This window comes from Barbus barbus (genome assembly GCF_936440315.1).
Source record: "Barbus barbus genome assembly, chromosome: 5".
NCBI classification, from domain to species: domain Eukaryota; kingdom Metazoa; phylum Chordata; class Actinopteri; order Cypriniformes; family Cyprinidae; genus Barbus; species Barbus barbus.
Window position 1 is genome coordinate 35,813,301 of NC_136733.1, and position 14,182 is coordinate 35,827,482.

The following is a 14,182-nucleotide window of genomic DNA, read 5'->3' on the forward strand; positions in this document are numbered from 1 at the left end:
TTTACTTAGAAAAAGGTCGCAAAAGAACAAAAAACAAAAAATGTATTTATTGTTCAGTATCCTAAATTAATTGGCATTAGTTTTATCAGGATGTGGATTTATTACATTGAATCAGTTCTGTCAGAGTTACTGGTATTATTGCATGCACTTTAAAAGACAAATTCAGGTTGTGAAGTGGAGCATGAATCTGTCAGAGATTTTAGCCGTGTACAAATAAAAGTGGTCATAGCAGTTTTGTTTTCATGGCTATTGATACTGAACATAAGCTTTATCTTTGATATAAATACCCGCCAAATTGCCAGATGCCTTTAAGTTATGTTGATGAATGTTTTTTGTTTTCCTTATTTTGCACAATTTGTTAAATTGTGATTCATTCAATGTGGACTTATCACTGCTCTTGTACAGGTAAAATGTTGCAATTTGTGTTGTACAAATTTTATATAAATATTTGTAAATGATAACCTAAATAGGGTTTACATATGTATTGATCAATCATTGCCAACAAAGATCTATGGAACTCTTGTTCAGAGAAGGCAGAGGAATGCAAAATTATTTTTGTAAGTAAAATAGAAAGTAACTTATATTCTCGTGCATCACGTGACAGCCTACATGTCTGGTGGAGCTATAATGCGAACATCTCTGTGTAACAGAGTTCATGGCTTGCTGTCATTTAAGAAAGACACCACTCCAGCAACTAGTAGAAGGGGTTCAGTTCGATTTTTATTTCACAACAACATGTACTTTATAGGCAGATTTGTAGTGTGTAATAAAAAATACTTTGGGCCTGACCAACTACTATCTTTTATAAACTCTTGACCTTTACCCTCATTATTCATGAGTGTCTCAAAATGTTTTATCATCGAGATATATCGGGATGGTTTCCTGTTACTGTCATTTAGGGCCTCTTCTCCAACAAAGCCATTGTTTAAACTGCTATGATGTTTTAACAAATAAACACAATGAAGTTTTGATCGGCTAATGCCATGCTGAGATATATTGAGCAGTTTCTTAAAAGTTATAGACTAAGGCCAAGGCTATTTATTTATTCATTTATTGCAGTTGCTGATGTTAATGAAACAAAAGATCTGCTTGTTTTCTAGTGTTTGCTGTTCAGTAGTTCAGTTCATTTTGTCCTTAAGCAACTGTAAATATTTTATCCAAAGCGACTTACAAATGAGGACATAAGAAGCAATCAAAAGCAACAAAAGAGCAACGTGCAAGTGCTATTACAAGTCTTGGTTAGCCTAACGCAGTACAGATAATTATTATTATTATTATTATTATTTAATAAAAAGACATATAGATAAAATAAAATCAGAATAGAGAGTGCTAGAGTTAGAGGCTCAAGTAAAGATGGAACAGATGAGTTTTTAGCCGTTTCTTGAAGATGGGTAAGGATTCGGCTGCTCGGATTGAGTTGGGCAGGTCATTCCACCAGATGGGAACAGTTAATGAAAAAGTCTGTGAAAGTGTTTTTGTGTGTCTTTGAGATGGCACAATAATGCATCGTTCACTTGAAGAATGCAAGCTTCTAGAGGGCACATAAGTCTGAAGTAATGAATTTAGGTAAAGGGGTGCAGAGCCGGTGGTGGTTCTGTAGGCAAACATTAATGCCTTGAATTTAATGCGAGCAGCTATTGGTAGCCAGTGCAAATTGATGAACAGAGGCGTGACGAGCGTTCTTTTCGGCGTTTTTTAAATATGATAACAGATGTTGTTTATTTGATATCCTATCCTCTCCATGTCAGTTCAAGGTACTTATGGCTTCCCATCCTGGTCAGATAACCACCTTTGATTTGCTTTTTAGCACTACTTCCTCCCTCATCTCAGCCCCTTTATGTAATATGTTTAGTGTATAGTTAAAGTTTGTTAGAAAATAAGTTTGTTTGCTAGAAAATAAGAAAAACTGTAATACAGAACCTAGTAGGGCTATTGTTTATATTACATACACTTACAACTTTGTTTGGAAAAATAATTTGAACATCCGGGAAATATTGTGGGTAATATTACATTATCAAGGTGTTTAACCACCATTTGTCCTTAATACAACTTCCAAAGTTCTTAGAATAGATTCACACAACTTTTAAATAGTCTCCAGTAGACTGCTGTCTATCAGAAAATCTGCTTATTGCTTTAGAGATGCTGAAGCAGAGAAACAGTTTCTTACTGTTCTCTCCAAAACTGCCCACAGAGGTTTGATCATTTTCATTTCAGGTGATGTATCTGGCCAAGGTAGATGTTACATTTAATCTTAATGGTCCAACTGTCCAGGTTTTATGAACCTTTTTTGCACTTTAGAACTGGTGTCTGTTTTCAAGTTTAAGCAGTTGCAGCTTGGCTTTGTGAACTCTCTGCGCTCGTTTTTGCGTGTGTGTGTGGAAATGGGGTCTTCAATGTGAATATTGAGTTTATGTCCGTTTGCTGCAGTAGTTGTGTGTTATTTGGACACAGTCCGGTTTTCGCCCACTATTTTTCTTTGCTGATGAAGTCTTCCCATGCTTTGTGATTATAATCATAATTGTAAAGATTGCAAGGACATGGTAGGTCCCACCCCACTAGAGTAGTAATACAGGTATGCTGGGAGGATGAAAGGGTTAAAAGTCAGAGTTTTGGATGGGTATGTGGTGCTTTTGGAAAAGACTTGGGGTTGGAGGGTATGGAATTTAGTCCAACAGTTTCATTGCCAGTCAGACCACATTGGTTGTTTGTGGAACCTAGTGGACCTGCAGATATTAAATAGTCACTTAAAGAGTAGAGAGAAGGTGGATTTATGAAGTGTTTTATAATCATCTGAATGAGGAGTTTAATGGGTATCTGGATATTTACACAGATGGGTCAAAGGATCCACAGTCAGGGCAAACGGGGGCAGCACCAAAGATGGAGTACCAAAGATGGGAGTCAAGGTACGGAAGAGATTGTCTGACCAAGTATCTGTATTTACAGTGGAGCTGATGGGTATCTAGTTGGCTCTACGGTGGGCATAAGTGGATAGAAGAAACAAGACCAGATAAAGCTGTAATTTGCTCAGACTCTACTGCAGTCCTAAAGAGTTTGCAATCATTTAAATCTCAATCAAGGCAAGACATAGTATATGAAGTACTAGAATGCTACACAAGGATTTCTCAGTTGGGGGTGAAGGTAAAATTTACATGGGTGCCAGCACATATAGGGGTTAAACGACATGAAATGGTAGATGGTTTGGCAAAACAAGCCAGTAAAAGAGAAGATGTTGATATATCAATCTCAATAAGTAAAGCAGAAGCTAAAACAAAAATCCGGATGAAAATTATGAAAAAGTGGCAGAGTAGTTGGGATAGAGAGGAAAAAGGGAAACCTTTGTACAGTATACAACAGAAGGTTGGGACAGGGAAGATCACTGGAAGGAATCGAAGGGAAGAAATAATTTTCACTAGTTTAAGGATTGGACATTGTGGGTTAAATAATTGCTTACATATCTTAGGTAAGCATATATCAGGAAGATGTGAATTTTGTGACAGTATTGAATCTGTTGAACATGTGGTACTTGAATGCCAAAAGTATGAGAGAGAAAGGATAAAGATGAAAGAAAGCATGAGGAATCTGGGGGTGCAAGGGAATTCACTTAAGGAACTTCAAATGATGCTAGTACACATTTATTTAGCTTTCTGAAGGACACTGGCATAGTAAATAGGATATAGAATACAGTTTTGGAAATTATTATAAGGGGAGGGGGGGGAAGAGAGATGCAAAGTCTCCCTTCTACATATACAGGTACATCTAAAAAAAATAGAATATCATGAAAAGTGTGGCACCTGACCACACTGCCAAAGGTCCCAAAAGCTGGTTCAATGACCATGGTGTTACTGTGCTTGATTGGCCAGCAAACTCGCCTAACCTGAACAATACCCCAGAACAATACCCCATGGGGTATTGTCAAGATGAAGATGAGAGACACCAGACCCAACAATGCAGATGACCTGAAGGCCGCTATCAAAGCAACCTGGGCTTCCATTACACCTGAGCAGTGCCACAGGCTGATCACCTCCATGCCACTCCGCATTGATGCAGTAATTCATGCAAAAGGATGCCCAACCAAGTATTGAGTGCATAGAAATGAACATACTTTTCAGAAGCCTGACATTTCTGTTTAAAATATCCTTTTTTTATTGATCTTATGTAATATTCAAATTTTCTGAGACACTGAATTTTCGGTTTTCATTATCTGTAAGCCATAATCATCAAAATTTTAAGAAATAAAGGCTTGAAATATTTAACTCTATGTGTAATGAATCTATATAATATATGGGTTTCACTTTCTGAAATGAGTGACAAAAAATATTGACCTTTTTCTAGTTTTTTTGAGTACCTGTAGTTTATCTCTGTCTAACTCCAGTACAGTAGGTGACGGTAATGCACCATTGAAGTTGGATGCCAACCGCCGTTAAGCATCAAGGAAGATTAATTAATCTAATATGCAGTTCCTCCACTGACCACAAGATGGTGACATTCCTTACAGAAACACCGCCAACCTACTTGGTTCACTGATTACAAAAATAGAAACCTTTTAAAGAAAACATTCAGATTGATTGTGAAACTTATATTAACAAATACAAAATAGAAGATAAGTATAATTAGAAGGGTCTTGTACATTTGCTTTTAAACTATTTTTTAAAAATCCAAATGTTAAATTGAACGCAATATAACAAATGGCTGTTTAGCCCAAGGCCAGGAGTTTATCGGTCTGGAAGTTGTCACACGTGAATCAGGTATGATGGACTAATAATGATCCTGTTCGCTTCGCAGGTCAATATAATGGTTCAGATGCAATGGTTGCTAGTAGCCTACTTTTCTCAGAGCTGGTCAGAATGAATTTATCTAAGGTGGTCTTGCAATAATACGACATATAGTCCTTTGAATGGTTGTATGCATTGAATAGAAATGAATATATGATTTAAAGTTTTATTCTTTAAGGAGTAGTGAGGTTTCCAGACAACGTTCAGATATTTGGAGGAAGCAACTCTGTCTTTCCATTAGAAATGATTGCAAGCGAGTAAAATTTGCCATGCCCCCTTCCTCACAGTTACACTAGTTGACCACACGAGGGCGCAGGCTAAGGTTTCTAAAAAAGCTGATATTTATAAAGTTCCAGGCAAAAGTTGAGATACACTCGACTAAATATGTTTCTAATGATTTAAACCTAAATGGTATACTATATTCTATACTATATGCTTAAGTATATACTTCTAACTATATTCTATACTATCTGCTTAAGTATATACTTGTACTTAAATGTTTGAAATTTACAAATAAATAAATTTATCAATTTAAGTATGGATTAAATTATTATTAAATTATTGAATTTTTTTTCCCACTTTTTTTTTTGTCTTCACTATTGTTCTAAAATGTGGTAAATAGTGCAAAATGAGCTGGTGTATCCACATATCAATTATCAAACCAATATCTGGAAATAAACTTTGGAGTCTCCATTTAATTTTCTCTAAAATTGTCATGTTAGAGTGTAAAAATAAAACTCATTACATTACCATTTTAGAATATAAACATCTGTTAGGATTTCATGCACCCTTGTTATATAAAAAATATCAAATGATCCATGAGTCATTATAAGGTAATCTAATTTACACTGCAGCAGGCCACTTATTACCCCTAAAAAATGTATTACAGAAGTAAGCTTGGAAATTTGAGGTTAACTCAAAAGCAATTGTGCAACAAATAAATTAACAAATAACTCTACGGTGCCTTTAGGCTTATTACATTAAATTTGCATCACACCTAATTATGTATCAACATCTGTTGCTATTGATAATTTATATTAGATAAATTATTTTGTGTACAAATATGCAAAGCTCAGACCTACAACTAAATTAAGCCATGACCTATAAAAGGTAATGAGTTGATGCTGAGCTAAGCTTGCAGCTGTTTGTTCAAACTACATGTTAACAGTTGGCATGGTCGGAAATAAATGTAGCTTTGACAGCGGAAACCGGATAGGGTAAGGTACATCAGGTTCAGATGCTTTTCACATGTCAGGAGGCATTTGATTCGGGTCCCTGCACTGTATTCAGGACCTTATATGGACCATGGTCAATAAAAGGAAAGCCCGCATGACTGTGGTGATAAAAAAGATTTAGACCTTTTTCCTGCAAACATACACCACAGTAAGATAAACACTAATGAAACATTTAAAGCTTAAAGAAAAAGTAGACCATTCTGTCTATTGCAATGTTATGTAGCTGAATTATTTAGTTTATGGATGATCATTTAAAAAGTTGACTTTGATTTAAAAGTTAGCAATGGTTACAAAGCAGAATTATATGCTATCCGTTAATCATGTTTTGCTTAAGCTGTTTATGCTTAAGCTAAACACTATATCCCCCCGAGGGTGTTTAAGACTGTGAGTGATGAGAAGCTTGATAGTTGTTGGCTGATTTGTGGCTATCAATTATTGCTGTAGGGAAGCCTTGATGGGCTGCTGATCTCAGATTATTTACAGCTATTCCAAAGCAGTAAAAACACATCAGGTGTGAAGTTGTCAACTTTATCCTAATGCTGGCTGACTGCATTCTTCTCCACGTTACTGACAGTACTTTCATATACAACGTTCTTTACAGTAGACTGTGTGAACACACTCTGAGGGCATTGAAATTCAGGCCTGAATGCATTCTTTATGACACAAATCTATGTACAGGTCATTAACACTATTGCGCCTTACACAAATCATAACTAACATGCCTTAAAATGGCTTTCAGAAGTATTTAACCATTCGTTGCCTGAAATAATGAATAGAAGAAAATTTCCCAAAAGCATTGTAAGCCTAGATCAAAGCACCAATGTCTCTACGATCAACTTAGCTCACAATGTTTTTGAGAAACGCAGCCCAGAATAGTGGTTGATACTTAAACATTTGCTTGCTTATATTTTTCTATAGGATTATTCACCATAAATGAACAAGGATTGACCCCACCCTCTGACTTTTTTTAGCTGCTTGCATCACACAAACATATGTAACGTGTCCTGTAAGAGATACGAACATGTGAGCGACTGTATATATATATATAGTTCATGTTTCTGTAGAATGTTTGGCTCAGACAAGACTGAGCTGCAGGGCACAGCAGGGCGGTCATCATGGTTGGCATTTGGCATCATTTGCAGGGACGTGCAAATAGGATGTCAAGCAAGTTTTGAAACATTCAGGAAATAGCTTTTAATGCGGTAAAGAGCTTAAAGCATAGCAACATTAATTTTTCAACATTCAAGTTTTGCATGGAATGACAAGTGCAATTTATAACTCAAAGCCAATTAGTATTGAATGCATGAGAAAAATATTATTAAAACAATATTTTTATTTGACTGCTAATTGGCTATCTATCTATCTATCTATCTATCTATCTATCTATCTATCTATCTATCTATCTATCTATCTATCTATCTATCTATCTATCTATCTATCTATCTATCTATCTATCTATCTATCTATCTATCTATCTATCTATCTATCTGTGTGAAATATCTTTCCTCCACTAAATGTGTGTAAATGTGTTTGTGTATCACACAAAGACAAAAATCATTTATGCAGCAGGATTTGGGCTCAAAAATGTATAGACTTGTATGTATAGTCTCATAGGTGTACACACATATGCATGCACTAGGATGTGGCCTTAAGTATGTTCACTCTTAAGACAAATGGTTCTAAAGAGTGCCAGATTAGGGTTTTGTTACAATAGCAGAACCCTTTAAAGTACTAAATAGTACTCCTTTGCATAAAGAATGCTTTGAAAATGCTATTTGACCTTAATGGTGTGTTAAAGAACCTTTTTAGTAATAGATTTTCGAGTGTTTTTTACCCCTCTGTCTGCCTGGTTTTTATAAGACCTTATAGCCTTTTTTTAAAAAATTTTATTGAAGCTTTTTGACATTTACACGGTTTAAACAAAGTTGACACATCTGAGCTAATACAAATTGCCCAGGTGGCCATTCGTTTGAATTCTCTACAAAATACACATTAACATACATTATTACCAAATACATCATTAAACAAAGAGAGAAAAACATAAAAACGTATTGCAAACGTTAGTAGATGTCTCTCTCCAGTCCCAAGGTAAAAAAGGGGTCCCGTACTTTATAGAATTTAAAAGGTTTGTCTTTTAATGCTGTTGAAAAAGCTTCTTTATTTATGTGTTAATGTTAAAAAAATAATGTCAATTAGGTCTAACAACAGTTGAATACAACTGATAATTGACATTGAACATGAATGTGAAGAAATAAAGCTAGAAACTCATAATAGATGCAATGAAGGCCAAGTTTGAGTGCAATATCTTCACAATCCTCTATAATGTCTTTACATCCATCATTATGTGTGTGTTTTGGTGTAAATGAGTGGCAGTTCCTCTCTGCAGATGATCAGCATTGTTAGGTGTGACTGGCATCTGTCGGGGTAGAAATACACAATTGTCACACTTCCTTTTGTTTAAGTAAAAGTAGCTGTTGATATGAAGGCCAAAAGTAGCCACTATGAATGGACAGTATGTGAACTCTCCAGTATGTGTACTCTCCTATGTAGCATCCGTTTAGTATATGAGCAACCGTTTCATTTTCCTGCTGAGTTGGATGTAATATATAATAGGGTTCATGCTTTGATGGATACCATATTACCAAATTGTACTTTGTTGGTAGACACTGTAGTCTTGCTTTAATCATGAATATCAGAATGTCATCTGAGATTGAGGGGTTTGACAGGACAGAATGAGACACTGAATGGTCGGCAAATTGAAGTAATGCAAGGTTTCCTTGTAATCTGAGACCCGTCCAGTGCTGTCCATTTTGGGTCTGTCTAAAATGAAGAATTGAGGCTCTTGCATGTTTAATCTGTAGCTGATGAGGTGTACTTTATTGAGGATCGCCAGGGTGGAAACCAGCGGATCGGTGATTATGCTGTCATTAAGAGCAACTACTTCTCCGTCGGGTCCCAGCCAGGACAGCTGTATTCCTGTACGGCAGCAGAGGTCGTTTAAATCCAGCCAGTCGGAGCGCATTCCAAATCCGGCTGTTCTGATGTCTAACTTTCCGTTCTGCTTTAGTTTCAATCCAAGAATCTGGGACTCGTCTATGGAAGCAGCAGGTATTCTGCAATGCTGTAGATGTAAAAACAGCGATTTGCGTGATAGTTCTCTAACAGTTGTATCGTCATTGTTAAGCATGTTTAGAAGATGTCATGTTCTGGACGTGGTGTAGAGCCATTCAATGTTTGGGGCGCCGAGACCTCTGTATACGCGACTGGAAGATAATGTCCCGAGTTGTACAACTATTAAGACAAAACCATGTCCTTACCAGCTTCACCGTTACATTGTTCACACACACACACACACACACACACACACACACACACACACACACATGTTGGGTTTCCATGTTTTATGGGGACATCCCATAGGCGTAATGGTTTTTATACTGTACAATCTGTATGTGCTATTGCCCTACACCAACCCTACACCTAAACTTAGCCCTCACAGGAAACATGCTGCATTTTTAGATTTTCAAAAAACTTTATGCTGTATGATTTATAAGCTTGTTTCCTCATGGGGACCAAAAAATGTCCCCACAAGATTAAGATTTACTGGTATTACTATCCTTGTGGGGACATTTGGTCCCCAGGACGTGATGAATACCAGGTGCACACACACACACACACACACACACACACACACACACACACACACACACACACACACACACACACACACACACACATGTTGGGTTTCCATGTTTTATGGGGACATCCCATAGGCGTAATGGTTTTTATACTGTACAATCTGTATGTGCTATTGCCCTACACCAACCCTACACCTAAACTTAGCCCTCACAGGAAACATGCCGCATTTTTAGATTTTCAAAAAACTTTATGCTGTATGATTTATAAGCTTGTTTCCTCATGGGGACCAAAAAATGTCCCCACAAGATTAAGATTTACTGGTATTACTATCCTTGTGGGGACATTTGGTCCCCAGGACGTGATGAATACCAGGTGCACACACACACACACACACACACACATATATACATTTAGTAATTTAGCAGACACTTTTATCCAAAGCGACTTACAAATGAGAACAATGGAAATATATATGTATTGTATGTGTGTGTGTTTTGTTTTTTTGCAAATATGATTTATTCTCATGCAATATTCTCATCGGCATAACTTCAGCATAAAAATGGGTTCTTTAGGATGATATGGTTCTAAATAAAAATTATTACTACAAGTAAGGAGCCTAAGGAACCAGACTGATCTGCATACACCTCAAGACCTGAACACCTGACCCCATCACCCAACGACAGCGCTTGATCTTACTGATGTTCTTGTTTCTTGTTAAAGATTTAATTTCAAGCATGGCAAAAAGCATTAAACCCAGTCAACCCAAATGGCTTTGAGCAGGCCAGTTAAGATCGTCTGCTCTAGACTTAATAAATAATTTTTACTGTGTATGGACCCAAACAGTTGAAACCTCAATAATCTTTAGAATGTTATTTTACTGTAGCATTTGAATTTCCATTTATATCATCAGTAAACGCCTAAATGGTGATTCATGTATTAGTGTTACACAATTCCTCCAGAGATCTTAGATCAGGGACACAAAAACTTTTATCTATACCATGGTTCAGACTAAAACAAAGAGCAGGGCTCGCAAAATAGATTTGTTCTTCTTTTTGCTTCTGACATTCCTGTTGGTAATTTTGGTAGCCCAAAAATGAATTTAACTAGCCCAAATAAAGAAAAAACCCCCATAAATGTCAGAGTTCAGAGAGGTAGACAGGAGCTAGGTTATGTAAAAATTTATACACAAAGAGTAGAATTTTGAAGTCTATTCTCTGATGAACTGGCAGCCAGTGAAGAGATCTGAGAATAGGAGTGATGTGTTCATGTTTGCGACGCTTCAGAAGAAGTCTGGCCGCAGCGTTTTGGACTAGCTGAAGACGTGCAATTTGCGATTTAGACATTCCGCAATATAAAGAATTGCAGTAATCTAGCCGAGATTTGACAAACGCATGAACAACCATTTCTAGAGTTTTTGGAGTGAGAAAGTCTCTGATTTTAGACAGTAGACGAAGTTGATACAAACTGGAACCTTTAACGGATCAGTAAAATTATCCATGTGACATCAGGGGTTCAACCTTAATTTTACAAAGCTACAAGAATACTTTTTGTATGCAAAGAAAACAAAAATAAAAGACATCATCATCAGTTTGTCTCCTCTACATCAGCGTACCGCCATTTTGGAGAATATCTGCTGGACGCAAACTGCGTAAAAACAGAAGAGTGTACAGTTTCCATCCAGCGGATATTCTCCAAAATGGCGCTACGGTGATGCAGAGGAGACGAATTTGAATAAAAGGGTCTAAAGGCTGAAATGGTGTTGTATTAGATTTCTTTTTTGTGAAAACCTGTATCTGAACTGTAAATCATGGAATTTTATGGCTTAATAGGCCTGCTGTATGTTATCATGGACATTGTCCAACCTCCCTCATACTGTTTATTTTACTTGAGCAGCTCTTAAAATTGGTCATAAATTGCCTTAAAAAAAAAAAAAAGTTAGTTAAATTAATTTTCGGGCTACCAAAATATGAAGAGTACCTGCCCGATGGGCTACCAGGGATTTAGAAATTTTGTGAGCCCTGCAACATATTTGCTGCGCGTCCTCGTTGTTTTAGATCGGGGTGACGCTTCCACCAAAAACATTGTACGTATATACATACAGGTACATCTAAAACAAATTGAATATCGTGACAATGGTCAATATTTTTGTCACTCATTTCAGAAAGTGAAACCCATATATTATATAGATTCATTACACATAGAATGAAATATTTCAAGCCTTTATTTCTGGAAATTTTGATGATTATGGCTTACAGATAATGAAAACCCAAAATTCAGTGTCTCAGAAAATGTGTATATTACATAAGATCATTAAAAAAAGGATATTTAAAAAGAAATGTCAGGCTTCTGAAAAGTATGTTCATTTCTATGCACTCAATACTTGGTTGGGCCTCCTTTTGCATTAGTTACTGCATCAATGCGGAGTGGCATGGAGGCAATCAGCCTGTGGCACTGCTCAGGTGTAATGGAAGCCCAGGTTGCTTTGATAGCGGCCTTCAGGTCATCTGCATTGTTGGGTCTGGTGTCTCTCATCTTCCTCTTTGCAATACCCCATAGATTCTCTATGGGGTTCAGGTCAGGCGAGTTTGCTGGCCAATCAAGCACAGTGAAACCATGGTCATTGAACCAGCTTTTGGTACATTTGGCAGTGTGGGCAGGTGCCAAGTCTTACTGGAAAATCAAATCAGCATCTCCATAAAGCTTGTCAGCAGAAGGAAGCATGCAGTGCTCTAAAATTTCCTTGTAGATGGCTGCGTTGACTGTGGAGTTCAGAAAACACAGTGGACCAACACCAGCAGATGACATGGCAGCCCAAATCATCACTGACTGTGGAAACTTCACACTGGAATTCAAGCAACATGGATTCTGTGCCTCTCCACTCTTACTTCAGACTCTGGGACCTTGATTTCCAAATGAAATGCAAAATTTACTTTAATCTGAAAAGAGGACTTTGGACCACTGAGCAACAGTCCAGTTCTTTTTCTGACGTTGTCTCTGGTTCAGAAGTGGCTTGCTAGCCCTTTTCCTGAAGACGTCTGAGCGTGGTGACTCTTGATGCACTGACTCCAGCTTCAGTCCACTCCTTGTGAAGTGTCTCCCAAGTGTTTGAATCAGCTTTGCTTGACAGTATTCTCAAGCTTGCGGTCATCCCTTTTGCTTGTGCACCTTTTCCTACCCAAATTCTTCCTTCCAGTCAACTTTGCATTTAATATGCTTTGATACAGTGTAACGTAATAAAAAAACCCGTAATATTATGTAATTTAAAGAAATTGTTTAATTTAGCTCAAAGGGAATCATTTATGAGTTTATAGGGATTTGAACAGACTCACTGTAACAGCGATTCACTGAACGAGCCGTATAACAAACTCTGCACTGGATATTAAAATCCAAAATATAGTGAAAACACTATTAAATAGCACAGTAACAAGATCGGCAGATTAAGACATTAACTTGTAAGCACAAAACACAAGATACTTCTCTTTTCAATATAAATAAGATTTTATTTATAAAAACCTAAGACATAAACTAATCTAACATATGAACACAAGCATTCACACATTCACACGTTGCAGAAAGAGAGAAAGTAAGGAAAGGATGAGTTTAAGAGAATGGAAATGTGAAATCCCAAGTTTACAGCAATATGTTCAATTGCATAGACCTGAACAACCATCAATCACTTATTTAAACCTCGCTTTGAGTTTCTCAATGAGGCAAAAATTTATATTAAATACATCAATTCAATTAGAACCTGGAGGTGTTAATTACTTGCTTCCCTGTGTTAAGGGGTTTCCTTTGTGTCATCGTCATTGCAGACAGGGGGTTCCCCGAAGTGTCTGATTGGTTGAGAGTTCAGTAGTCGTTGAAGTGACGTCTTGATTAAACTTACCAATTTGCAAAACTAAATGAATGTACAGTTGATATCAAAAACTGGATGACTAGCAATTTCTTACTGATAAATTCTGAAAAAACAGAGGTGTTAATTATTGGACCAAAAACTTTTGCATGTAATAACCTAGATCACTGTCTAATACTTGATGGCTGCTCTGTAAATTCTTCGTCATCAGTTAGCAACCTAGGAGTACTTTTTGATAGCAATCTTTCCTTCGAAAAACATGTTTCTAGCATTTGTAAAACTGCATTTTTCCATCTTAAAAATATATCCAAATTATGACCTATGCTCTCAATGTCAAATGCAGAAACATTAATTCACGCGTTCATGACCTCGAGGCTAGATTATTGTAATGCTTTATTGGGTGGTTGCTCTGTACGTTCAATAAACAAACTCCAGCTGGTTCAAAATGCAGCAGCTAGAGTTCTTACTACAACCAGGAAGTATGACCACATTAGCCCGGTTCTGTCAACACTGCACTGGCTCCCTATTAAACATCGTATACATTTTAAGATCTTACTGGTTACCTATAAAGCCCTGAATGGTTTGGCACCTCAGAATTTGAGTGAGCTCTTATCACACTATAGTCTGTCACGTCCGCTGCAATCTCAAAACTCTGGCCATTTGATAATACCTAGAATATCAAA

The 14,182-nt window shown here is 36.9% G+C and overlaps 1 protein-coding gene across 1 annotated transcript in view; it reads left to right on the forward strand.

Moving 5' to 3' along the window:
* Positions 1–14,182, forward strand: part of LOC306869969 (CCN family member 1-like) — a 1,026,947-nt gene that overhangs the window by 534,472 nt on the left and 478,293 nt on the right. The gene's annotated exons all lie outside the window — the stretch shown is intronic.